Raw genomic sequence first — 24119 nt, 5'->3', positions numbered from 1 at the left:
TTTGAGTAATGCCTTTATTTTATTGTAAGCAAGAAATTCCCAGTATTTTTCCTTTCTGTTTCACTGTGCCTGAGAAAATGGCAGCTAATTCTTATTAAAAGCTGCCTGTCTTCTCCAGCTTTTCAACCTTGCCACCTCTCCAGGCAGAGGCAGGGCTGAGGGAAGGTTCAGCTCCAGCCCTGTTTGCAGCAGTCCCTCAAAGCAGTCCTCACTTCACATGCCTCTGGGAGCCTGAGCTTCCTCCTTAGCCTTGCACTGAATCAAGTGTGGTTTTTACGATTAAATAATGCATTTGTTCCCATTGCTTTTTGACCCTTAAAGTGCATTCAAAGTTTAGATGTTTATTTTTATTTTTGAAAGTTTTCCCTGGTGTGGGCTTACAATAAATACACAGAAACACAGATTTGTAGAGTTCATATTTCAAGCTTAAAATTCAGATTTTTTCCTATTTCTAGATGTGCCATCAGTGGATAAAATGAGGCAAATTGCACAATGATACACCAAGCTAACTTAGTCAGGACTATCTGGTTTTATTCTTTTTAATTTTATGAGTAATTATTCAAGGTACTTTTTAAGATAACACAAACATTAGAAAATGCAGCTATTTTCATCCTAATGTAAAGCTGTACCTAAGTGTGCAATTTAGCTGTACTTCATTCAGTTCTATGAACCTTGTAATGCCTTCCCTATGGATGGATGGATGGAGTCCTGTCCCCAGAGTGTTTTGAACTCAAGAGAGGCAGTGTGCAGAACTGAGATGCTGGCTAGATCTCTCTCACTGTATTCCTACAGTTTATTGATAGCCTGTAGTTGTACTTACTCTCCCAACAGCATAAGCCATTGCTGATTGTTGCTTTGTGGTATTAATGTAAAAATTACAGTTCAAATTACAGCCTGAGTTGTGCAGGGTAGGTCTGGTCTATTGTAAATGAAAGAAGAATATGGCATAAAACCTCGGAGGAATAATGCATTGCATTAGGATTTTTCCATGTGTAAACGTAAGATTAACATGTCCATGTAATGCGCATTGTAGTCTCATGGTTAGTTTAGTTTGTGATTTGGTACACAGAGAAGCTCTCGTGCTCTGGCAACCCTACAGCCACGCTGTCAGTGTTTTGTGGTGGGGCATCCTAGAGCATGTCCTCGAGAAAATCCCACTGGGGATTCCCCCTCAGTCATGGCAAGTTTTGCATTACATGTCATGCATTACATGCTTAGGGCAAACTGGGCAGAAAGTGGCCGACATAGGTAGGGGATTTCCATGGTTTCTTTGCAAACTGTCCAGTGGCACCAGGCATTGACCACATCTGGGGTGTTTGCTCCCCTGAGTGTGATGGGACGTGGTGGCACACTGGCCCCCAGCAGCTGCAGGGCTCTGCAGCCTCTGCGTGGCTCCCAGGGCTGGGGGGAATCCACAACATCGCCTCTGTCACTGACCCCTTCTGGTCCTCTGTGGTGTGGTCTGTGATTGCTCGATGTGACAATGCAAATGACAAAGGCAGGGCTCAGGTTTGGAGGCAGCTGGCATCAGGCACCCATGCTGCTCCCTCTGTTAGCATCAAAAAAAAGCAAGAAAGGAAGAGGGAGAGGGAAGAAAAAAAACTCAGAAAAGAAAACTGGGATCAAGATAAGCACTAGGGAGATGAGCAGTGAAGTGGGAGGGGATGAAAAGATAAAGTCTTACGTTTTTTCTTCTTCCAGACTAGTTTTGTTAGCTTAACAGACGACATTAGGTCTCTGGGTGCAAAGCTTCCTCTGGCTCCTGCTGTGGTGATTCCAAGAGGAAATCTTTTTTTTCTCAAGCCTATCTTTACATGTCTCTTTTTCTTGTGGTGAGGGATTGATCATTCTGCTCTTTTTTCCAGATGTTCAGCTCATCATGGCAGCATGTATTACATGGTGTATTTCCATTTTGATTTGCTTCTTTTCCAGTTATGTTCCCCTATTAATTTAACATGAAAATATTTTCTGAGCTCATGCACTAAAAATCATGTACTAAAATAATATGGTAAAATGTACTTAGATTTAAGGTGTTCTGGTTTGTGGGTTTTTAAGTCAGCATTTTATGATATTTTATTCAGTCTTCCCAGTGTTTAGTAATTAGCACTGTTGCATGATTTTGAATAAGGATCAAAAACTAAGCATAAAAATTATTTTCTTTTTTTTTCTGCTGCACACAGCAAAGGCTTGCGATACTCATAAGCAAAAACTTCAGTGATGGGCGGAATTAATCATTTTTATTCTCCAGCGTGCACACAGCAGCAAGCTGTGCTGCAGTTTCTTTAAAAGCAGAATTTAAACCTGGATTTCAGATGGTTGTGATATAAAGGCATGGCCTGTGTTTTTTGGGCTCTAAATATCACAGAATGCTAAATCATTACTAGTTGGGATAATTGCAGTTGCTGGCATGTAAACTTCCATCCCTGAGTGCCACATGCTTGTAGAGCCACAGCTTTGGATGTGTGCCCTGGTTTGTCTTCATTCACTGCAAGTAAAGCTGTCCAGCATAGAAGAACATTGATTTTTTAAAATAGTATATAATACAAATTTAAAATATATCTTCTTGGAACCTGGAAATGAAAGGCTTTATCCTTTGTCAATTGCCAAATGGGCTTTCTCTCTGTTTCTCTGGCTCTGTATAAAATCATAGCCTTACTTTCTTTCTAGTTACGAGTTTGTTTTGTTCCAGCATAATTGATTACCTCATCAATGGGGTCAGCGTACTTTGCTGTAGCTGCTGACTAGAAGTTGAATAGGCTGTCTCAGAAATAATAAGCAAAACCTTGTAGGTTTTAAATTAATATCAAGCTTTTTAAAATGTAATTTCTTATCAAGTCATCAAGAAGTAGATATTACAAACTATCAGACAATAAGGCCAAGACCTAGTCTCAGTCAGTATGAGTCCAGGAATAAACAGGAATTCTGTACAGAATTTAAAGGTGAAGATAACATCAAGAAGAAGAGTTTCCACCAAGCTACAATAATTTAGTCCCCAATAGTCCCCCCAATAATTACCTTATATTTTTTCTAATTTTTTTAGTTGCTGAGCTATTTTATCTATATCTTCAATGCATAATGGATTTGAATGTACTCTAAAAACAATAGCTCTATATTAGCAGCATTATTGAAAATTTGGAGCTCAGCTATTTCTTGTTGCATCTATAAAATGATTCATTCTCTTAACATTTCTGACATTGTTAAAAGGTCAGCCCCTACTGTCAATTAAGCAGGATTACCTGGCCTGAGCCTCGAAAGATAGTAGTATCTTGCCCAGCTGGTTTTCAAAATTTGCCTCTGCTTTCTTGCACTGGCTGGGCTGGAGTGATTTCTTAGACCTCTTCCCTAGATGTGTGTGTTGCATCCTCCCCACACTGTGGTCTGCTCTGGTAGCCAGTTTATTGATGTTAATGGAGCTAAATCGGCACCTGCCCCTTGCAAAGTCAGAGCGTGGCAGAGCGCTCCCGCTCTGCGTCAGGAGAGGTGTCTAGGCAGGGGAATGCACACTCCCACTGCCCCTTACATCCTGTATCACTCTATTAACCAGGGCTTGCTTATCTGAGTTACAAATTATCCAATTTGTTTGTTCTCTATATAAGACAATAACGAGGTGTTACTATTGCTACACAGAGGACAATATTTTCTAAGTCCTCTCTTTCACTAATTTAGTTCCTCGCTAGACATTTTTGGATTTCTGCTGCTGGGAGGATATTATAAATTATTTAATGGGACACAATTTTCTAAAGGCTCTATTTACACTGTAATCAAAAGCCGTTTGTATGTATAGCCATTGTGTACACAAAATTTTATTTTCCACATGCAAAATAGGCACACATGCAACACTTTCCTTTAATGTGCAGGGAAATTTGATTTTCTAAACATGGTTTCAAGCACAGGAAAGATATGAGCTGAAATAATTTTGGAGATATTTTGCTCCTAATCCATAACAGTTTGTGGCAGCTATCTGGCCAATATTTTATGGCTGTTGGTGTATCTTTGGTAAAGAAGGAGAAAGTTTACATGCATACTTGTTAAGGATGCAAAGTCAGGTGCTTGGGGGAGAATAAATGCTATACTTATAGTCACACGTGCAATATGAACTCATTTCCCTTTGTGAGTTATGTTGTGTCACCATCATTAAATGTCATCATCAGGCAGTGCAGGCAGTGCATGGGCTAACTCGCCCCTCCTCAATAGCAAATGCTCCAGTGCTACTCATTTTCTTTTAGGGTCTTCCCCAGTATCATTCTGCTGCCCAGGGAAGTGGTGGAGTCACAATTCCTGGAGGTATTTAAAAGACCTGTGGAGGTGACACTTAGGGACATGGTTTAGTGGTGGCCTTGCAGTGCTGGGTTAGTGGCTGGACTCAATGATCTTAGAAGTGTTTCCCAATCTGAATGACTCTCTGATTTCATCTCAGCTGCAAACCTTAATGGCTGCATGGCTTCTACCAGCTAAGCAGGTGTTGTCATTCCAGTGTGCACGTGTGGCATTAGGGCATATGGATGAGCAATGGGGCAGTCTGAGGGGACAATTAAAGGGAAGTGCCCTTTCTGAGAAAGCAAGGGCCTGATTTTGCATAACACTGGGGATTTCATCTTGCCTCATATACTAACAACAAAACTATTGCTATTGGATGCAGTCTGTTGTCTAAGGCTGGCTATGTATGTGAAAAAGTAGATGGTGTTTCTGGAAACAGACTAGTGAAAATTCTTTTTCCATGGCCGAGTATCACGGTGAAGCTTGGGAGCAAGGGTAGTTTGTTAAAGCAGCCCTGGGCTACTCTAAAGCCTATCCTTTCTTGTTCTGCAGTCCCCTGCTTCTGCCATGTTTCCATGTCCTCAGTAGCTACAAGTGAAGCCCTACACAAAGGAACTTCATTAGTTTGTGCTGTGCACTGAATGGGGGATGCAAGGGAAACAGAGGATGTGTTCAGGTGATGTACCCTACTGCATGTGAATGAAAAGTTCTGTTAAGGGTTTAGATCATTTAGTCATTTTGGTGACTTTCATATGAAAACTGCCAAAATTTTAAAGACTCCTCTGTGCTGTAGATGGTGAAATTAGACACAATATTTTGTAGTCTTAATTCCTGTAAAAAATTGAAATTTTGAATCTAAACCAATCAGTCTTGGGGTAGCTCTCCACAGGAAAATACAGCCAAACCCAGAAGATTCTCACAGAAGGATTCAGATTACTGTAGCTGGCTATCCATAATCTATCTGTGCCAACTATAATTAGCTGATTCTGCCAAGGTTTTCTGGTAATGTAATTTCTTAGCATTTATTTTAGCAATGATCACAGTGGTTTCTGTTCCTCTCTTTTATGCATCTAGTGCTTTAGGGATAGTGTTATATGTTACTTTCAGAATAATAATTGAGAAGAAATGTATTTGCTCATACAGTCAAATGTTAGCTTTTCACTTTTTTAATAAAGACAGAACATCACAGAATCCATTTATCAGGAGTTAATTCATCATAAGCATGAAATATCAGAGAGAACAGGGATGGGAGAGTTGCAGAAGAGAATTAAGCACCAACTTAGAAATTTTCTAAAGCAAAAATGGAATCTGAAGAATTCCATCTGGATTGGAAAGATAATATTCATATTGTTAGAAATAATACTGGTGTGCTTTTCATCCCTTGATTTCTAAGTATTTTGCTAAAACAAATGGGAAAATTGCAGCACATGAAAAACAAAAAAAGATGGAGGAAACCCAATAGCATTAAAAAAATCAGATGACAATTTTTAAACCAGACTGGAGAGTACGGTGCCCTCTTCTGCTCCTAATGACTCAGATTTTAGTGTCTGCAAGTATCAGAAATTTCAGAAGTCAGTGAAAAGTGGGCAATGGGAGCAAAGAACAAGAGACAGCAGACATCAGAATACAAATTGGGATTTCACCAGAAATGGCAGATTTTACCAGTGTTCTGGAGATGGTAATGGCAAGTTTTCACACAAAGAGCACTAACAGGCTCATGAGTATCAGTTAAGGAGAAAGATGTGCGTGTATGAGCACAAGCCAGTTACTGTGCTAACTGGACGTACAGACCATATGACCTTTGAAATAAAATTAAAGTCTGGGCTAATGGAAGGATGATAATCAGCAATGTGAGTCCTTGAAGCATCCATGAGTAAGAAATCAGAATGAAGTTAGGTTGGAGCAGTTTAAAATTAAAAATGTCAGAAGGATAAAAAGGAGAAAAAGAAAGACAAAGACAAAAAACTCATCATATAAAAACAAGCAACAAGATTTGAACTAATAATGTTATTTCAGAAAAGAAAAAAGATGAAAAAAAAATTCCAAGAACACAGCCACAGGCTCTCTTTTTAGAAGACCAATTTGGACTAGTATGCAGTACAGTCATAAATAATAATAACTATTAATTAAGTTTAGGAATGAGACCTGCAGAGGTACAATTTGTATGAAGACCTGAAAATGCCCAAACTAGCTTCTTGTTCAAAGCAATGAAAGCAGCAAAAATTTTAATTAGTTGTTTAATATTGAATATCCATTGGTATTTGCTATGAATTGGTATGCAGGGAGAACTGAGTGCTCCAAAGCAGTCAAGAAATAGGCTTTAATGCAAAGCTGGTGGTTCAAACCTTTGTTCTTAGAAGGAGTTGTTTTAGAAATTAAAATATTTATTGTGGAAAGCTTATGGCAACTCTAAGGTCTGATATTCATCTGGAAAGGGAGTCCTGTAGCCTACCCACTCATGTTTTTAATCTTCATACAGACAATTTCATGAATCTGTCTATTGTGATATGACAAGCAACTAGCTCATGTAACCTTGTAAAGTTACTGGGTAGCCTGCTTATCCCCTTCCTTCCCCTGCCACTCTTTGTATGAGTAAAACAGCATTACTGTTTACCCTTCTCTGCTGGAGAGATCTTTCATGCATATCAAGCTAAAATTTGATGTTCCATAGAAGGTTTTCCTTGGGCTATTGAGTTTGATCCTACTAGGAAGTTTCTGAAAAGTTTTTGCCTTTCTTGTGTGATGCCCTGATCCTTGCATTTATGGAGAATACCTACCCACTTTGTCACTTTATTCTGTCTATATACTTCCATTTTACAATATGTCTATTTTAATCTCTCTTTGTAATCTCTCCATTTTATATTCACAACAGAACCCCTAAATACCAAAATCTGACTCTAAGCAGTAAAATACTTTAGAGACTATTAGTCTGGGTTAGAGACTGGCACACAGAAAGCTAAATTTGTTTTGTGATCACCTCCCTTGTACTGGTGCAAGCACTGTTTGAGTCAGGTCAGGTGACTGATCTGATGAAAGAACTAATCTAATCCTTTTCACTTAAATTATGACCATCCTTAATAGTTCCCCAAGTGCTACTTGGGCTGGGCAGAGAATAGAGAAGTAGTATGGATCAGTATCAGCTGGCTACTGCAAAGCTGGACCTCATCTCCAAATTTGCCAACACTGATAGAAGATGACAAGAAAGAGCTGGTGAATCCTACAGATTAAGTAGGATTCCATAAAGCTGTAAATTTCCCTTTTATTCTTCTGAATCTGGAACGTTATACTGATTGTGTCTGACATATTATTGTTTCACAGTTTTAAATGTGTTAATTTCATTAGAGTGACCACTGACTTTCAACCTTAGATTTTAGAGCAGACACTTGATCAGAACAGATTACTGTAATTTACAAAACTTGAATTGAAAACAAAATAAGCATAAAGAGAAAAAGTTGATTTTTTGCACTACTTCGGAATGAAAAAGAAAATTCTATCTGTATACACATATGTATCTATATAAATGGAACACCCATTTCTGTAGGCATGCTGTGAACCATATTGTTCACTACCTTTGCAATAAATTGTCACTATTCTCCTACTGGTAACCTTCAGTAAAATTTTTGCTTGCTGTATGCACAAATGTATGAATATTAGTGTCCATCATGAATATGTAGATCTGCGCATTCCTTTTGATTTCTAAGCATGCCTTCTGTTGATATTAAAGGGAATATCAACAGGTGTATCAATTTCACAAATGGAAACCCATGATTTTGTGTTTACCCTGCTTCAGGTAGACCCATGGGATGTAATATAAGGAATTTATAGGCAGCACTAATGAGAAAAGGTGCTGAACCAAACCTGTACTTATGCCCACATAAGGCTTGTGAGCACGGGGAGCCAGAGGACATTGAGACTTGACTCAAGAACTGTGTCATTTCTAGTGCTGTGTTCTGCGTGGCCAGAAAACTATGCTGGGTTAAATATTCCTCCCTACTCTGAATTGCTTCCTCAATCTTGTGCCTTGTTACCTTTTCTACTTGCTGTTGCTGCCTCACGATTACTCATAATAAGGAAGTTTGTTAATCAAGGATCCAGTTCAACATCCATTAGAGTCAATGGGTATATCTCCTTTAATCCAAATGTCATCTCAGGGTTTTTCATTTGTTTGGAGGTATTTTATGCACATAAAATCCAATTTATCTAAATTAATTTCTCTATTCCTTTAGGCAGTTTTAGCCATGAAAATGTCACACTTCGTGAACAGCAAACAAATGGTTATTTTTATTGCTTTTTTGTTTTTCTTTTCTTTTCAAATTTTGTGACAAAAGAAAATTAGCTTGATTAACCTCAGATTATAGCTCTGAGGTGAGCCCAAAGGAACAAATATCAACTTGGGGATCTGATTTGAAAAAAGACTTCAAGCATAGAAAAGAATAGAGGAATACAGAAAAATAGAGCTTTCATAGCAAGACAGAGAATCTTCTCATTTTATTAATCATTCAGGCAAAACTTAGAGCCGATTTAATTAAAGTGCACCATTTCTATCCACGATAAGATGGTTTTACATAAAGTAAGTATGAGTCACATGAAAAAAACTCCACAGCTGTATTCCCTAGCTAGGATTTCACAGCATTTCCTTTATAAAGCAGAATTAGACTCAGTCATGCTGGATCAAAACCTCTAAAGAAAGCACAAGCAGCACCACTTTGTCTAAACAAAATGGTGTTGGTGATTAGGCAGAGATCACAGTAGTCTGGAGCAGACCTTGTCTCATTCTGGCACTTTACTAGTCCAGCTTTTCAGTAATACTGCTGCATACCACAATGGAATATAGGTCCCATGTCTACAACATGGCAGAGGTTTCTTTCTAGACACTTTCCAATCCAGTAATGAAATATAAAAGAGAATAATCTTTTAATAGTGATATGCAAAGGAAGGAAGTAAATTTCCATCTTCTAAACACTACACCAGACCTTTTCACGGATTAACTTTTGATGAGGTATATTAGAGCTATGGTACCATTTGAAATATTTTAGCCTATTTAATAGCAAGTCTGAATTTTATAATTATCCCATCATGGTGGTATTCTAGTGTATCCTTGGATGCCTTACTGATTTTCTTTAGCAGTGTGTAAGATGAGATTTTCATCCTTACAAAGGACAGTATATCATATATTCTATTGCTAAGTACTCTTGAACAATGTAATTTTTAAAATGAATTAATTTTACTAAAATAATTGCAGTAAAAAAAAGAACATGAAATACAGCTTGCTCTTTATGATAGTTAACAGTGTAAGGAGAACGACAAATGACTCAGAACAAAATGTATATTCTTGAAGTCTTTCAATGTTATCACCAAATATCATATTCATGATACTTTTTGTTTCTTTTGGGCACCTTCTTGGTGTCTAATTGTGTTATAAAAACCATCTGGTCTCTTTATTTCTCAGTTTCTTTGAGATCTTTCTAGTGTAGTATAGAGATCGGTTGATTCCTATTTTCTTATTCTAATATTTAGATTCTTTGTTACTACAATAAATGATAAGGAAAACTTCTGCTTTCAATCACACACATATACAAACTGGAACAACATCTTGGAAAGCAGTGACCTTTCTCCAGAGTGACATAAGTGCAAAGCTTCTCCTGTGGTAGTTACATGTTTAATTACCTGTAGAAATACAAGGCATGAAGACCATCAGATTAATCACAGCAGCGAAGGACATGTGGACACTGTCATGGTCTGACCTCCAAGGCTTTCTCCAAAGTCTCTGCTGTCAGCCCACTTCTGCTGAGAACACAGGGTCCAGTTAAACATTTCTCAAGGCTCTTCTGAGAACAAACCCTGTTTAAAGGGAAAAGGCTGCCTTCCTTATAGATCAAAAAACCCACCACAGAGGCTTCGAGAACTGTCTTTTTCATTGACTACTAGAGCAGAGATTAGAAATATATGAAGCAATAGGAAACAGCAAAAATAAAATCTACCCACTGTCATGGTTTGACATGGAAGTGAATTTTTTCAGGAAGTTGGGTCAAACCAATCAGTGGTCAGGTTTGGATATTGGTACCTGGAGTGACCACTGAAGGTATGGATACGCCTCTGAGAACACAGGGGGTTAAAAGCAGGAACTCCCAAGAGCTCGCTCTCTTTGGTTCCGGTCAGGGTGCTGTGCAGATCTCCCCTGCCCAGCCATGGGGCTGTGTGGGGGAGGGGAAGCCATGAGGCCTGGTCGAGGTGAGCCGAGGGGTAGAAGGACTGGAACCGAGCCAGCTCCTGTGGACGGAAGGGTGGAGAGAAGCAGAGATGCCTTTGTCGTCCCCCTCAGAGGGAAGAGACAGAGAGTCCGGACGGCACCTGTAACTTTGCCGGCGGAGGAGAAGGAGAAAGGGGGAGGTGCCCAGCTTTGGCCTTGGGAATTGGCTTCTGGGCAGAGATTTCAGCTGTCCGGGGAGTCTGAACTTTTAACCCTTTCCTGGGAAATGAAGGCTTTGTAAAATATTACTCCTCCTTGGTTTGAGGTAGAAGAGAGACAGTCTGGGATCTGAGATGTTGGAAGAGAAAATTTTTGGGTAGAAGGAGATGATAGAGTAGCTTGTGGCTGGACTTTTCTTGTTAGCCATAGACTGAACCAAATTCTCCTGCGACAGAGACTACATTTTAAGGGGATGCAGTAGTGGGCCAAGAAACCTGTTTCAGTGGCTACCAACAGAGGAATGGAGAGAACAGAGGAAAGCTGAAGAGGGTGTGGTGATGCTCTGATGCCCTCTGTCTTCAGGAAGAAGAAAATCTCTGTTCTTGAGACCCTTGGCCCCAGGGGAAGAAGAAAATGGGGGGGACTGTAGTCCCAAGATGAGATGCTGAACTGTTGTTTCTTTTAGTCCATGGCAAAGCATCCTTAAAAGAGCCCTGTGAGCAGTCTGTCCGTGCACGGTAGTAAGAGCACTGTGGTATGGAAAGGAGAGGGTCACCATGGCAGATTTTCTCCAGGCAGTTGCCATGTGTGACATGGAAACACAAGGGTAGCAATTGTGTTTCCTGGGGGAGTCTTTGGTGCAAGAGAGACTTCTCTCTCCTTTGAGGGACTAAGTATTAATTATCTGAAAGGTGGCAACTTGATTAAGAATTCTGGGTGGTGTCTCACTGTGAGTTTGTTTAGAAATTGGGTGGGAGGAAGAAGAGTGTTTAGAGGGTCTTCATCCTAGATTTAGTGTCTGTGTTTTTTATAGTAGTAGTAGTTTAATAAAGGTTTTTTCTTTGTTATTAAGCTTGGGCCTGCTCTGCTCTGATCCTAATCACATCTCACAGCAGTTATTTAAGAAAGTGCATTTTCATGGGGGCGCTGGCATTGCGCCAGTGTCAAACCATAACACCCACATAAACCAAAGCTCTGCAGCCCCCCAGGGGACTTGAGAAGGATGTTATCTATGAAGGTGCTCTCACTTTTCTGCTTACACTGTCCTCCCACCTTTATTGCATCAAGTTCTGCTGAAGACCACTTCTTTAAAGAGCAAAGAACACCAGAGAAATAATTGTAAGGGTCATAATATAAAACATACTTTTTTAATGCTGATTGGTTTGGAATGATATCTTAGGCTTTTTTCTTGCCTTTTACTTTAAGTGAAATTAAAGAGGAAAACAGCTTTTTTGATACCTGCTACGAAGGCTATTACTGGTCATTGATAATGCCTTTGTGTAAGTAGAAGCTGTGATTGCTTAGTACTTCTCAAAATGGATGTATCATACCAGCTTTTACTCCTAATTTATATTCTCAAGCAAACCTAAAGGGAGCTTACATTTTTAACTTTCAGTGTTTGATTTCATTGTTCAAAGTTTTATTCTTTTTTTTCTTAGTTTCTTTCTGAACAAAAATTAGATTAGAAAGAACTTCAAAGGATATCAGCTACAAGAGGCTTGTTGATTTCAGTGGAATTATACCAAGTTATAAAAAAAAATCAGGTCAAAACAGGGAAAAAACTTATAGAAGCATATGCATTTAATATTCTTCAAGCTTGCTTTGACAAAGCTTTTGAAAGGTGATCTGCTTACATTTTGCTCACGCTCATTTCTTTTAGGTACATAAATGGATGCTTTTTATGCAACAATTAATACAGTTCATCTTTGCTCAGCTTCACACTAGTAAGGCTGGAATCAAGTTCTTGAAACAGTGTCTGAGATTAGTTATAGATGCAGTCCAAAAAGCTATTCATCTATATGTGTGATCATGGAAGGTGAGGTATACAAAGGTGGAAACAACCATTTGGCACTCCAGTCTAGGAACCTTAGGAATAAGGCAATATGGACAGATCTCATTAGCCACTTTATTCCTATCTGCAAGGGCTGTTAGAATCATCCATTTAATGACATTCAACTTTCTGCACTTTAATAAATAAGGTTGTATGAATCTAGAATATCATAGGAGTTGTGATTATACAGAAAACACATTTGGTGATGAAAAATTCAACTTCCCATTCAGGAGCACTCAAAAAACTTAAACAAAACCCCAAAGGGGTCAATCTGTGATGGCTTTTTTTGCTTTTTGCTTATCATATAGATATTTCTATATGGATTTAAAATTTTGTGTTTTCCTCAGTTTAGCTGAAAAAAAACCACCCCATATTTGTTGGCCATCTTAGGCAGCGTGTTACTGCAGCAATGGGAAAGTCTAGAGAGTGCATCACTGCTTAGTTATCAGTCTTAAACACCTTGAATAAATAGCATAGCATCAGGAAAACCAGATGACTTCAGCCATCCAAAAATACAAGAAAATGCATTGCCTGCAGCCTCTTGCAACTATTATAGAATAGAAATAATTATGGAGGGGAGGAAAAAGTTCATCCGTGTACATTTACTAACGCATATGTCTGTGTCATCATTTAAAATGTGCCTGAAAGTTCCAGCATAGTAAAGCCATTTCATATAATGAATTTTGTTATGCCTTCTCATTTTCTCTGGACTCTGAAAATCTAGATCTACCTGGACTCCCATCATCATAGTATCTGATGGTTTTGCATTTTTATTTATTTTATTCTATCAATATTGTTATTAAAGCATTATATCCATTGCACAGCTGAGGAGCTGAGGATGCTTAGAAGGACGTAAAGCTACAGTTGGACATAGTGGCTTCACTGCAGCCTTCAGCTAGAGGCTTATCTTTTTGGATTTCATTACTTAAGACACCACAGGCATCTGTGCCATCCTGGTTTCAGCTAGCCACTGTGTTGTTTATTTTTACAGCAAAGCATGAGACGTGGGAGGAGATGCCTGGCTTTTTCTGATATTCCAGAACTCTTGCCCCAAAATCTTCATGTATGGGTCAACATCTTACTTAACCTGAGGGGGTCAAAAGCCTCCTGTGCACATACACCATAAACAGCCTAAAAAAAGTAGTGGGTGCTGTGAGCAACTTATTGAAGCGGGGCCATGATGTAACCAGGAGGGCATGGCTCTGTGGGTCAAAATAGGAGCCAGACAGATTCAGCTGCTGGAGAGTATGGCTAAATAAAAACAAGGACTTATCTTCTTCAGTCTGCTCTGAGGATTCTTTTTTTTTTTTTTAATTGAAGAGTGACTGAACAGCGGGTTGGAGTGAACGTGGTTGCTCTTTTGTACTTGTACACGACTTGTACTTCTGTGTGCTTAGGCTGTCCACGTCTGTCAGACTTAGAGCTCATTTGCCTTCTCAAGACCCTCAGGTTATGTTCACCTTTGTATATTATCTAGTGGTGTTCTTGGGTATCTGAATGCACTGTCTGTACTCTTTTAGAAGTATTCCTGTCTACTTTGCTCACTCCCAAAGAACTCCTGAGCACAGTTCAGTAGTTGGCATGATAGTCAGTCCACTGCTGGAAGGGAATTTGTATGTAGTCTCCTGTCTTGGTACATAAGAAGGCTTAACTTTATGAAGGTAGGACAGTCTCTGCCAATTGGCCACACTGCCAGAGAATAGTATTGGCATATTTTATTTACTAGAGTTGCTATGTCTTAACAGTCTTAAACATGTTTTTTGAATTCTGAATTGTTTGAGTATGTACCAGGCTCACCTCAACCAAGGTAGGGGAAACACAGGACTTTTGTGGCTCATACTCTTGGAGTCAAATGCTTAAATGATACTTTGGGATCCCTTTTTTCCTGATATTTGATTTAGTGCTACAACTGAGGTCACAGACCAAGAATGAACTTTAAGAACAGCTCTCCTAATTTTTTTCCAGATATCATTATCACCATTTCATTCAGCTATTTCTTCTGTATTAACAGAAACACATGCTTGTGTGTACCTTTTATTTCTGTCACTGGATAATGCTACTATTTTTCTCCTATGCACTGGGATCACAGTAGGTAATAACAATTTTCCCTGTCAGCTAGCAGGAGAAATGGCAGTCTCTTTTTACTCCATTCCCATATACACTTCTAGAAGTGAAAGAAGCTTTTCTCTCTAGAAGAGGCCTGCTGCCTGGACTGAAGGCAAGCATGTAGCGGCCAAGCAGAGTGGCCAACAGGTAAGAATGTGTTCAACAGAACACAGCCCAGGATGCCAGGACAACTGAATGCCATGGAGAACCTATAACACTTGGAAATGTGTATCTGGATACACAAAATTGGGCTAAAATCTGGGAAAAAAATTAACAGCTCCTTCTTGAATACCTCTGGTCTTTAAATGTGTGTCTGAGTGAAGTAAGAATTTACCTTTTGATGTCTTCTGTTTGTGCTGCAAAGTCAGGCAGCTCGCACAGATTAGAGGGGCTCTTCCTTTCTGAGTCACATTTTGCAGCAGCATGGGTAGGGGCCGAGTTCAGGGTTGACACATGAAACAGAAGGAACACAGCTTGACTTTCAAAGTCCAAGCAAGAGTTTGCAATACTAGCAAATAGGAAGAAGATATTTGTACATGGAAACTGCAAGTCTTATCTGGAAATCACTGAGTTAATAATCTTGGGACCTTACGACGTTTCTTTTACCAAGACACAGCAGTTTAAGGACACTGTTGTGTGAAACTCTGTAGAAATCTGGTAATAGATCAACTGGTGTGTTTTTAAAAGGAGGGAAGGAAGACTATTTATTTCCCCCCAAAGGAACTGCTACAAAGCTATTTTCCTTATCAGAAGAACACCTTTTTCCTGAATGTTATCTCTGACATTTGTTCTTTATAACCTAATGAGGGCAGGTGGAACACCATGGGAATGAGTAATTGTTTATTTGATATAATTTTAACTTTTGTTGCAAGCCTGCACATGAAGTTGGTATTTTGAGCCTTCATTTTGCTTATTGGTGACCTTGGGCTATTTTGTAGTCAGTAAGAGGGGGAAAAGACAGTTCTTCTTTTTACATCTAGGCTGTTAGATGGCTCAAACTCTTGCCTAGAGACTGTGCAATGTTTCTAATATTTTTTTCTTTTGTGAGCAGCAGTGAGTTTTCTTGATCTTCCCACATAAAATGGTAGGGCGTATTTGTAATTTAGGTTCTTCTCTGAATGTTTGAATTAGACCCCTTACACATCTTGTAACAAACACACTGTGGCCTTCCTGGCAGAGGGCTCTGCTGTGCAGGTGGAGTGAGGCAACACTGTGGCTCTGCCTGCTGCCCGCAGTGCTCAATAGGGCTGGAAGTCAGCTGGATGCTGCTGCCCTGGCACACAACCTGACCTTTTTTCATTAGGAAGGGTTCCAGGAATTCCCCCAGGAGTCTTTGGGCATGGTCATTCCCCGAAGATGGACTTTCCTTTACCAGACATAAGGGGCTATGCAAACCTGTTGCTCCACTGGTCAGTGGTATTGGCATAGGGATTGATCCTCTCTGGACTCGATGCAGCGTTGTGCATGCAGTGAAACCCAGTTACTGGGAGAGAAGCTTATGTGTCCTCAGATATGCCCATGCTGCACCCATGGCCAGCCTGTTTTAATTTGCCTTCTTGGTACTAAACAAGTAGGGGGGACACCTGAAGTTAAAAACTCTCAGCATGAAAAGTAAAGCCATGAAAAGTAAAGGTTAAACTTATCTGTGCCCAGGTGCAGCCTCTTTCTATCCTGGCATGAACCCAGTGGTGTGTTAAATTCTGAATATGAGATAGGAGCTTGTAGAGTATCAAAGCTCAGGGAATAGTCTGATACACTCTCTTGAATCTTAAATGGCTGAACAACCATGGTATTTTTGCATGTCCCTAGTACTTTACATGGTACTGTAGTACCAAACCCAAGATTAAGGTGAATACCCAGTGTTGCTACTCTGCCAGTATCAGAGGACAGCTTCTATAACCATAGGCAGAAAAACTGCTTTTGCTCAGCCTGACAGTTAAATGACCATTCTTTGTATTTCCATCAGGAAAAAGGTTCTTCTAAATACCACTTTCACCATACTTGGCTACTGGGGAAACCAGAAGAGTTATACTCAGATAAAAAGAAATTTAAATGTAATATAGAACTAAATGTAGTTTTTTTCTATTTGACCTCTGGCCAAAGAGAATTGGTACCCAGCTGTTATGTTATTTTACTTATGGATGTGTAAGGGTGATCCCCATGAGCTCATCCAAGTCTGGACCTGAGGGCCACAACCCTCCACAATAATATCCTTCTCTGTGCCAGAATGACCCTTTCTGGGGAGCTGTGACAATCAGTAGTAATTAGAGCTAAAACAAAATAGTTTTCCTTAAAGAAGCCAGCAAGAATCTGGCTCAGAACACAATCCTGAAGATGCCTTTTGTCAATCACCAAACAGAAAACTGTCTCCAGTTGCTTTCAGAAACCCACATACGAATTGTCCGTCTGTACAGTTTCTTAAGCAGCATTGGTCCCACATCACCAGTTTCAGCTACACATTTCTGCCCACATGCTGCCTCCTTCCTTGTTATTTCTTGGACAGACCTCTTGCCCCAGCTGTTTTGCTGTACAGCCATATAAATAGCAGTGCTTGCACAGCAGTGGAGCAGCATGGTGCTGCTTTAGCTGGCATTGCCACCTAAGAAACACCAGCCTTACTGCAGTGTCCTTTGGATCCTGTCATTCCTAAACCTTCTACGTGATTTTTTCTGGCCTTGCTTTCCAGGAGAGGGGGAGAAGGAGGAGAAAGCAGTCTATGAGTAGTAACATCTCTGAATTAAGGTTTTTCCCAAGAAGCAGTTTATTCAACATATGATGGACCATTCAACCACAGGTTGGATACAAGTACTTGCAGTCTTTTCAGAAGAAAATTTTAACTCATTTCTCCACTAAGCCCCAGATTAATGAAGGGTTGGGGACAATGGGGCATACTTAGAGAATGTAAAAATATTGCCATAATTTTTTATGCTCTCCACACCATAAATGTTCACTTCACGGTGCACATTCCATATTGCTTTCCAGAATACCCAAACTAGGGGTGTTTGGCAGTGTGCAAAACCAATTAAAAGCTTAAAAACAAGTGGTCTGAAAGTGTATATTCCTGCTAAACCTTTACTGGTCAGTGGTGTCTGCAGACTAATTTGTCCTCACTTCTTGATCAATTGACTCATACCATAGTGATCTCATCCTTTTCCCATTCAATCTCAGAATGTTTTTAATGATTGGAAATCTCTGTCTCTGTCTCTGGCTGTACTTTATACCCTGTGCCATTTTATAGATTTCAGGAAATTTCTGAGCAAGAGTTTCCACCTTTCATTGGAGCTAACTAAGGGGCACTTCAAATTGTATGATTTTTCAGCAGCACCTCCCAGAATGAACCCACTCATGAAGAGCAAGATGAATCAAACAATATAGGCAAGGACATAATGCAGACAAATCACAATAATAAAGTATCTGCATTAGTCTCAAAACAGCAATTCAGAGGAGCATAGGATTAACCGAATACTGTATATGCCAGTTCGTTTGCACCATCTGCAGAACCACATATCAGAAGGGGAAAGGATAATAGACGCATGGGGCTGTGTGTTGAAATAAATTTGGAAAAAGAAAATTGTTTCAGAAAGCTATGAAAACAAAAATCTGGGTGCTTAAAAATCTGCATCCAGGAGAGGGAAGAAAGAATGATGTCGCTTTGTAGACCCCAGAAGTTTGTTTTTATCATTTACAATTTTTAGAAGTGGGGAAAGTTGTGGAGCTTAATGTAATCTACTCTGGAGCCCAGTTCAGACAGGAATTGTTATTTAACTATAGGAATCACAAGCATGGTTCCTATTATGCAGAGAACATGAAGCACAAATTTTTCAAATGTACATGGATGCTGTGAGTGAGTGCATGCAAAATAGGGGCTTGGACACAGTCACCAGGATACAGCCACAGACTGACTGTGTTGAGATGGTTTAGACATTGCAGCCACTTGCTAAGAATCTTCTGTTGACCAGAGCATGTGAGAGACATTTGGAACCTTTCAGCTGATCCTCAGATCAATAATATTACTGAGAATGCTTTTCTAGAAAATATTATCCAAATTGTTCAGATACTGTTGTACAATATGTGTATTAGTCAAAAGATGATGTTGGATTTCTTCATTGCCCAACACAGGAACACTAAAATACAGAAAAAGATCCCATTATTCCATATGTCTGGGAAGTGCTGGTGGATCTCTCTGAAGTGTCATATGGTGTATTAGCAAAAACCAACCCATTTCAAACCCTGAAAATATCTGTTTGTTTCTCTTCATCAAGACTACTTAAATATTGGAAGTTACAGTTTTTGCCTTGTAATATAAATTGCTACAAGAAATGTAAATTAATTGTTACTTATTTAATTTATAATAATTACACTTAACAATCTGTGCTGCAAAAGGTAATGGCTGTGAAAGTCAAAAGGCATTTGCACAGTTTAACTTGGTGATAAATGGCTTCCTTGTGTGAGATGACACATAAGAGCTGCAAATACTGTCCCATCTTTAAAGACTTGAAAAATTCTGGTTTAGCCAAAAAAAAAAAAAAAAAAAAAAAAGGAAAAGAATTTTCTATGTCTCTTCTTTTGGTGTTGAATAGGACAGTATTCTGGAACGTGATTGTAAAAATTAGAAATGTTCCTTTAAAATGCAGTAAAAAATAATTGTTTATTTTAAATTTCAGTTCTTATAGTGTCAGAACACTTCAAAAATACTCATGAAAGCATCATTTATTCACAGAGAGATGGTGTTAAAGGACATAAGGCACAAGAATAGAATTCAGTCTGACTTTATGTATATCACAGGCCGTTATACTTCACTGAATTACTGCCAAACTGAGCCTAGTGGCTTCAATTTCATTGAGACATAACTGGTGTTTGGCAAGAGCAGAAAGTATCCTCAGAGTACCCATTTCAAATTATGGAATTATTAGTTTCCTTATTATATAGATGGGACACAGAGTAGTTTAGGGAACCATTGAAAGGTCTTTCTGGTTGCTATATGCTCTACCAAGAGGCTATTTTCTCATGGAAAAAAAACCTGAAAACACCACAGGAATCTTGAGGTCTCACTAACTCCTTCTCCATAAAACCGACTTCTCCTGACGCTAAGGGTGATAATGAGAATTTGACGATTGTTCTGTGACTTGTGTGATATTTTCGTTCCTGGCTGGAACACATTAAAAAGCTGTTTTGAAGATAGAGGATACATTACTGTGATCACACTAGCAAAATAAGTTCAAAATCTTTCCTTGGTCTCTAAAAGCACTGAACTGCCTGAAGAAAATAGACGTGTTAGCATAGGCAAAATTACCCAAACCTTGTGCCAGAATTGAAACTCAAATTGCCTTGCTCACGTAAGAAGATATAAATTTTTATTTCATATAAATAAAGTTTAAATAGACAAATTGTAGTTGTTTTTGCAGTCAGAGTTTCCAGCGACAGGAGCCATGTCTTGTGATCTTCCGAAGACATTGTGACCACTCTGGAAATAAGAGTTGCACTGTCCCCAGCAGCACTGGGACCACTGCACACTCTACATGCATCAGTAATATATGGACAGTGCTATTTGCAAGGGACCACAGATTTTGGCTTCCTCATCCAGTCTGTCCAATTACTCCAGTTCCTCTTCATTATGGAAAACAAGCAAGGCATTCCAGTCACCAGACCTGTGGCTGTCACTGCGTAGCTGATGTTTCCTGCCTGCATTTCCATTAGTAAATGAGACGGACCTATGGCATTGAGAGTTGGCATTTAAATGTCTGCCCAGGTGGCCTGTTGGCACATTTTCCCAATTCATCCCATGCCACCTCACTGTCTCCCAAACTGTCTTGGGGCCTTTTTCAGGGCAGCCTGGGTGAGGGTGGTTTTTAGTAAGTGTGACTGGGGCCACCCTCTGCTGGGTGCAGGCAGGGTTGAGCTGTGTGCACATAAGTGCTGCACTGGCACCCTCCCTGAGGGCTGAAGGATGGGCCTCACCTGCTTCATTTGGGAACATTGGACTTTATAATGTATCCATAAGTGGTTCCATACCCAATAGCAATGTATCCTTGTGCATTGGATCATCAATCCATATAAATTTAGAATAGCTCAGATGAGAGAAAAATTATATTTCTGTTACATTAACAGAGCATCCATTGTGGAACTGAGGCTCACTTTGTTGTCTGTGTGGGGCAATACCTGATGTGATGCTGGAATGGAACTGGCAGATGATCCCTTGTATGCCATGAAGCATGCTGATACAAAAGTAATCTGTCAAATTTTCTCGAAAAATATTGAACTGGTCAAATTAATTTCTACAAGCACAGCTGTCTGCATCACCGATACCCAGAAGCTTTAACACCAGGGCTGCTGTGCTTCTGAAGCACAACCTTAGTCACACACTCTAACAGCTTTGAGAGCAGTACTGCAGTGCAATTGGTAACACTGATACACACACAGAAGACCTTTCTCAATATTGCTGTTACAGAGAACTTCAAATGAATGGATGCATTTGAAAGACTTCCCAGAAAATACATTTCCTCTTCAGCTGGCAGCTCAATTATTCATCTAAGTAGTCTGTGGATTAAGTAATTTGACACATTTCTTTTGTGAAACAATTGTGTGTTATTTCTCTCTCCTTTTTCGATCTCACCTGTACAGCTAACCCAGAAATCCAACACAGATATTTCAAGGCACACACCAGGACCAGCCAGCAGCCACCCTAAGTAGTATGTGATGATTCTGGTAGCCACCACAGGGCCCTTTCCACAGGGAGGGAAAATCAGAAACAGAGAAAGGGTTAAGAATGTTGTTTTTTCCTATTTGCTTATTAGCTCAGTTCTTGGCATAAATCTCTCTGGACACAGACAAAGAGGGAGCACAGATTTTAGTCATTTCATGTCTTGGAAGATTAGTGGAGGGAGGTCAAATTGAGATACAGCATCATGTATTATAAAGCAGCAGAATTATCTGGTATCTAATTTATTAAGCGACTAGCAGATTGGACATCCTGATTTTTCCCTATGTGTAGGAACTCTCAGTTTGTTGGTACTGTTAGTACTTCTTTCTCTTTATGCTGTGCTGCAGGGTGGGGTGGGTGGGAGGGAAGAGGCTGGACTGTCCCCATTCAGATGCAGCTGCCATGTCATGGCACTTTCCTCTGTGTTTCCCTGGGAATGACTTTCACAGCACAGACACTCGGACCACAAGCACCGGTGAGCGGGTGGTGTAAGGCAGTGCCGGTGTCCCCACACAATGTCCCCACAGCACTACAAGAAGCAGTCATTCTGGGAAGCAGAGGCCACACATGCCATTGTGTTTTACCTCCACCTGATCATCATGTCCACCTACCTAAAATTCCATCTCTGTTTTCTATATAGATCCTGACAGAACAGCTCAAGTACACTGTGTACAGTCAGAGGACAAGTATTGATTTTGCTGTACCTGAATAAAAGTCTTAACAGAAAAACAAAGCTAATGTTGGTGTTTGGTTTTTCTCTCTTTTGACTTCTGTGCGTGGGTTTCTGTTCTCACCATATTTGATCCATGGGAGGTACACAGTCAGAGCTTGATTTTTAAGATGTGCATGACCCAGGCTCTGATCTGTGCAGGAAAATTTTAGAGCCAGTAAATAATTTTGCCTATGTTTTATTGCCTGTATTTAACTGAAGTGCAAAGCAATAATTCCCTTCCTACCGACAAATCAGCGAATCAGATAGGCATTTTTCTAGTGTAATTGTGAGGAACCATACCCTACCACTTCAACATTGCCTAAAAGTTTCAATTTGTAGTTTATTTGCACTTCACTGGGCCAAGGGACAGCTAGTCTGATCTGAAGTGTGTCCTTATTTATTCTGAAGATGTTGCTGTGAATTAAGGTTATTAAGGCATTATTTTAATAGTAGGTGTAGTATACATTAGTTGTGTTGCTAATTATATTGTCATGAAAATATTTGAAGCCTTATTAATGCACACACCATTGATACTTAAAAGCATCGTTGCCTGATGGTGATAATACAGCTTCACTAGTGGATGATGTATGACTGCAAGCATTAAATACTCCCTGCTTTAAAGTCATTAATCCCTACTTTCTTCGAATACGTTTAATTAAAAAGTTCCATTTCCCGGTAATTGCTGTTTTTATATAACCCCGAAATGGAATTTTATTCAGGCACAAGGTCTTTTATATAAACATCCATCTGTCCACAGCATAACAGTGTTGGGACAAGTTTTGTGGATTGGGTGAGAAGTGAAGAGATTACAGAAGACTCTGTGTGTCTGTAAGAACTGTGAACTTTTGTCCTTTGTGTGACAGCTTTGGAGCATTTTTGCTTTCAGAATTTTGGTGCCAAACAAGGAACTTCAGAGTCAATAGGAGAGAAAATCATGAAACAATGGGTTTTATGCCTACTGGAGTTGCAATATTAGTTTATAAAAAGCTCCTTCCTTATTCCTTTTTCTTTTCTATGCCAAGGTTTGCTCTGCAAAGTATCCTTCTTTCTATTTAAACACAGAATTAAGCAAACTTCAATTGCATGTCTAAAAATACACACATATATATATATGTATAGAGATATATCTATCTCCTCTGTGCTTCAGGCTGAGAGATATCACTAATAAAATGAAAATATGTTGGTATTAATAAGGTTGGCATTCAAAAAGTATGAAATAAATGCATGGAAGTTTGTCAGCTTATTAATCATTCCATTACAAGTGGTGATTTTACTTTCATTGCTCTAACATCTAACCACAGTTCACTGGCTAAAGGCCAAGGTTGCTTTTGCACTGGCACATTACCATGCGGTGTACTTCTGTACTTCTCTTCCATTTATTAATGCTGCAGACTTCCTACAATTCAGGCTAAAAATAGAACTGGTTATGTGAAAAACACTGCATTTGTGCTTGAGCTGCAGTATAGAAACAAGAGGATTTTATATGGATGGGGGGGGAAGAGATTCATGACACAGAAGAGCTAGCTGGTTATTTTCTGGAAAAAGCTTTCTTTTTTCATGGTTGTAAATAAAATTAGAGTTGCTATGTACATGTTAGTCTGAAGGATGAATCACAGTTGTTGTATTGCCTCAGTCTGTATGAATCTTTATGTGTATCTTTTGTATGAAGGAGAGATGATTTCTTGTACAAGGAAACCTGAAAGTAGAAAAATGTATGGAAGAGAATTTGTAAAATCAAAGGTGAATGTGGTGTTTTATTTTTCAATATAGAGACTGTCTTCATCTGTGTCATATATTTTGAAGTAGTCACAAAAATTATATGCAAACCAAAAACTTCAACCTCACCACTAAATTTTTGGACTTGCATTTTGGCCATAGCATACAATAACATCTCCTATTGTTCTGCTTTCAGTAACTTTTAGTCAGCATTTGCTGTCTGCAGACCACTTCACCACAAAAACATTTCCAAACTTATTTCCAAGCTGTAATACAGCTGCACACTAAAAATTGTCAGCATTCAAATGCAGTCCTTACACTCTTGATCTTTTTTTACAATGCTGTGATTTGTTTTGAATCAACAGTAGTTTGAACAAGACAAACAACA

The 24119-nt window shown here is 39.3% G+C and overlaps 1 protein-coding gene across 16 annotated transcripts in view; it reads left to right on the top strand.

The window, feature by feature from the left end:
* LDB2 (LIM domain binding 2) overlaps positions 1-24119 on the top strand; it is a 219228-nt gene that overhangs the window by 171898 nt on the left and 23211 nt on the right. The gene's annotated exons all lie outside the window — the stretch shown is intronic.

The sequence above is a fragment of the Anomalospiza imberbis genome, chromosome 4 (genome assembly GCF_031753505.1).
Source record: "Anomalospiza imberbis isolate Cuckoo-Finch-1a 21T00152 chromosome 4, ASM3175350v1, whole genome shotgun sequence".
In the NCBI taxonomy this organism is placed as follows: Eukaryota; Metazoa; Chordata; class Aves; order Passeriformes; family Viduidae; genus Anomalospiza; species Anomalospiza imberbis.
Note: the sequence above shows the minus strand (reverse complement) of the source record. Positions and strands in the feature narration are given on the sequence as shown.